The sequence below is a fragment of the Gossypium hirsutum genome, chromosome A05 (genome assembly GCF_007990345.1).
Source record: "Gossypium hirsutum isolate 1008001.06 chromosome A05, Gossypium_hirsutum_v2.1, whole genome shotgun sequence".
Classification (NCBI taxonomy): domain Eukaryota; kingdom Viridiplantae; phylum Streptophyta; class Magnoliopsida; order Malvales; family Malvaceae; genus Gossypium; species Gossypium hirsutum.
In genome coordinates, this window is record NC_053428.1 from 65,518,623 (window position 1) to 65,523,595 (window position 4,973).

Sequence of the window (4,973 nt, forward strand, 5' to 3'; positions counted from 1 at the left end):
TCGGCAGAAACCACATGCCCTAGGAAGGTTACCTCCTTCAACCAAAATTCACACTTGCTGAATTTCGCATAGAGCTCCTTTTCCCTTAACACTTACAGCACAATACAGAGAAGCTCATCATGCTTCGCCTCCGTTTCAGAGTATACCAGGATATCATCGATAAAGACGACTACGAACCGATCCAAGTAAGGTTGGAATATTCGATTCATCAGATCCATAAAAGCTGCAGGTGCGTTCGTCTGCCCAAACGGCATGACCACAAACTCATAATGTCCATATCGAGTTCGGAATGTTGTTTTATGAATATCCCCTTCTTTTACCCTTAGCTGATGGTATCCAGAACGAAGATCGATTTTGGAGAATACCGAAGCTCCCCTCAGTTGATCGAACAGATCGTCAATCCTTGGTAGTGGACACTTATTCTTAATCGTCAGTTTGTTCAACTGGCGATAATCGATACACATGCGCATCGTTCCGTCCTTTTTCTTCACAAACAGGACCGGTGCTCCCCAAGGAGACACACTAGGCCTAATGAAACCTCTATCTAACAACTCTTGAATTTGAGCCTTTAGTTCCACCAACTCCTTCGGTGCCATCCTATAGGGTGGAATAGATACTGGAGCTGTTCCAGGCAACAAATTGATTCCAAACTCAACTTCCCGATTCGGAAGTAATCCAGGAAGCTCTTCCGAAAAAACATCCCAGAATTCCCTAACAGTTCTGATGGTCTCCACAGTCAGATCCTCAGTTTCAGCTTGGCTTACCAAAGCCAGATATGCCTCGCATCCCTTGCGCATCAGTTTCTCAGCCCTCAACGCCGATACTACATTGGATAAGTAATCCCTTCGTTCTCCAATAATCATTACCTCTTCATCATTGACAATCCTTAACACCATCCTCTTAGCTGTACAATCCAAAGTTGCCTTATGCTTGGTCAACCAATCCATCCCTAGTATCAAATCAAATTCTTCAAACGGTAACTCCATCAAATCCCCACAGAAAACCCTGCCTTGAATCTCCAGAGGCACCTCCTTGAAGAGTTTCTCTATCTTAACCGAATGACCTAAAGGACTTATCACAGACACCCCACATACAGTCTCCTCAAAGTGCACACCCAGTGCCCCAGAAATGTTATATGCCACATATTAATGGGTTGATCCCACATCAATCAGAGCAGTATAAGGTACACCATAGATAAAAAACGTACCAGTTATGACATCAGGTGCGTCACCCTCCTCGCGGCGACGAGCAACACACACCAAAGCTGGCTGACGAGCATCCGCGTTACCAATACCCCTGCCGGGTGCCCCACGTCCACGGCCATTACCACCGCGACCTTGTCCACGACCTCTTAGCAGCGGCGGTCCATCCCTCACAAGTTGAGCCGGTCGCACAGCCCCTTGTTCGGCCACCTGAGCCTGAGTGGCCCTCCTAGGACAATCCTTAATCCTATGCTCCTTAGACCCACAACGAAGACAAGCCCCAGAACGCTTCCAGCACTCTCCTTGATGCGTTCTGCTGCAATCCCTACAAGCTTGCGGTCTACCTGTGTTCACCGGAACTGCTCGAACCGGTTCCTCTATCCTAGCTCTCTTAACATTTCGATTTGAAGCACCTGCTGGTCCAGCATCCCTCCTGAACCAATTCCGATCCCTATCACGATTCTTCCGTTCGATTTGTTTCACCTCCTCGGCTATCTTAGCCTTCTCTACCAGTGCAGCGACATCTCGCTCTCTCTGCGGAGCTATGAGCACCCTTAACTTATCTCTGAGACCATCCTCAAAACGAACGCTGTGCTCGTATTCAGTGGAAACGATGCCATTAGCATACCGACTCAATCGTAGAAACTCCGCCTCATATTCAGCAATGGTTTTATTTCCCTGAGTCAGATTCAGGAACTCCTTTCTGCATGCATCCACATAGCTAGCTCCAACATATTTTGCCTTAAAGGTCTGTTTGAACAGCTCCCATGTTACCCTCTCAGCTGGGGTACCCTCTCCCACAGTAATCCACTACTGATATGCTTCATCCTGCAGTAACGAAACCGCCCCTTTCAACTTCTGTTCTACTGAGCAGTCCAGGTCATCCATGATCCGCTCTGTGGCTTCCAACCAGTACTCAGCCACATTTGGGGCCACTCCAGATACGCCCCTAAAAATCTCAGCTCTGTTGGCCCGAAGTTGTTCAGAAATGGACCCCCTATTCATGGTACCGACGTTAGCTCCGGCCACCCTTTCCAAAACCCTCAACATGCCCTGAGACAAAGCGTCATCCCCTGCGGCCCGATCATACGGCCCATTTTCATTAACCGGTGGTGGACGTACCTCGCCAGCTGGTATGTGTTCAGATGACGCAGGTCCAGCTTGAGTGCTACCTCGGCCTCGACCACGGCCTCTTCCCCGAGTAGCCCTTGTACTCATAACGATTTATCTTATTACGAATTTTATGACATTAGTTTACTAGTTTCACTGTTTATTATAGAATGTCTTATGAACAGATGGAGTTTCAGAGTTATTCTCACGCAATCAAAATTTAGCTACGGTCTCAGGTTTGTAGCCCTAATATCATATTATCAATAGCACTATCTCTAAGGCTCAGTACTATCTATAGCATTATTTCCAGTCCAGTTCCATATGAATATTTAAAATAGAGAAAGAACTCTTACAGACTTGGTGCCGAGGATTCAGTGTGCCACTTCTTTATCGGTCCATAAAAACCCATGTTTTTGTTTACCGAAAATAAAAAGATTTCATTTGAAAACACTTTTATTTTAAAACTATTGATTTAACCTCGTTCAATAGAAAAACTTTGAACATCTTTGAAAAACTTATAGAAAAAACTTCTTTTTTTTTAAAGGTTTTCGGACCCGATCCACAGCCGAGTTGTTGCAACCAGGCTCTGTTACCACTAAATGTAACACCCCAAACCCGGCCTAGACGTTATGACCGGATCTGATGCGCCACATCGAAGCGTTCAAAACATTCCGTATTACTTAGTTGGAAAACTTAGTTGGTGTTGTAAAAGATACTTTTAAAAGTAGTTTAAAGTGAATAGAAGCTGTGCACCAGGTAGGAAACCAGGAAGAAGAGGAGGTGAGTCCGTCGGACTGCTTAAGTACAAAGCTCCCTTCGGATCCAATCCTAGACATGCACACCGCCATTGCCACACTCTAACATCTCGTATAATTTTGAGAAAACCGTTTGGTTAGGTCCATCTTAAGAAAATGATTAAGGTTGAAAACGTTTGCTTAGCGGAAGTCTTACTCATGTTCGTGTTATTTTGAAATCACTTAATGTTTTTGAAAGCACGTCCTAGAGCCAATCTATTTCGTTAGTTATCATAGATCAGTTTTATCATAATAGACTTAAATAATAAAGAAACAACCCAAACCATAAAAATAATTAGCGGCCTTATTACAAAAAAAACCCAAAACCATAAACGAAAATATGAAAAATCTAGTTCACCAGAAGAAAACAAATTTGCAGAAAACGTGTGGCCACTCCGAATCCCGCCCAGCTCCAAGTCCACCAACTAGGGCTCACCTGCAAGGATGGAGGAAAAAGGGGTGAGTTTGGGAAAACTCAGTGTATACAGAAACCCATCCAAAGCCCAAATCAGCTCGAGCCCATTGGGCCTAAGCCCTATTCAGACAACAGTACACAGTGGAACGAAGCCCTTTTCAGAATACAGTAGCAAGGCCTTAGCCCTTTTTAACATAACAGTATGGCCTATAGGCCCATTTCAGTAACATATGTAACAATATTAGTAAAGAATGCAAGCCCAACTGGGGAGACTACTCAACCCACCAACCGCTCCACTGCCCCGTACCAGCCCTGCACTCCATGTGGGGAATATCTCAACCCACCCAGCCCTACACTCTACAGTTACAGCAACGCTGCTCAAATATCAGTAAGTTGAGGCAAAGCCTCTAGTACGTGGATGAACCACTTTCAATACTTCCTCCATCAATACCCCAATCCCATGCAACAGATATTAATAACGCATATCATGTACAATACAGTATTAATCAATCATGCAGTTTAGCTAATTTAAACCCTAGGGGTATTTCGGTAATTATGCTCTTTAAGGGTAATTTCGTACTTACGCAACTACACAAGTTATTTCAGTAATTTTTAGCCGTTTTATGCAATTTGGTTCCACCAACTAACTAACAGGCTACTTTTCCCATCTCTTACCCATATTGGTCCGTAAGCCCATTGGGCCCAGTTTTGGCCCATCTGGCCCCTTTTTCTGAAGTACGCTAAAATGTCACACGAACTTACTTACCACTTTGCGGCGCTAGATCTAACAATTACTCTATGTCTTGAGAGCATTTGCATACTCACAAGCCTATGAAATGCCAGAATTTTGGCATTTCGGCTTTTTGCCGAATTGGACTAAGGAAGGGTGTTCGGTACACACCTGTTTCGCGACGACTGCTACTGAGATCTCTTCCGATGTCCTACAATTGATTAGCACATTTCTTATTTACAAACCATAATCACTAAACCCCAAAACTTACTCATCCATGCGCAAACCATGTCTCTAAAAGCCTTTGAAACCTTACCTTTTTGCCAAAATCGATAGCTAGCTCCGAATCCGATTGCTCCAATGATTCACGCTTTTGATCCAACGCTTAAGAAGACTCTAATCACTGAGAGAAAACATCAGTTACAAACCCTTAAAGCCTTATGCTCAAATCGACAGCCTCCCTAATTTTTAGGGATTTCGGCTTTTCCTAACATCGTAAAATAATAACAGATCTGAGATGATAAGTACTTACCCCTTACTCCTACTTGATTTCCACGCAATCCGATGCAAATTTATCTATCAAACGATGGTAGAACTCGATTCCCAAAGTCTTGAAGTTTCGGCTATAAGCCCCCAAATCTATGGTTTTTCAGTTTTTGGGTGATGAAGGAGATGACAATATGGAACTATAACCTTAAACTAAAATTACCGTCAGGTATCTA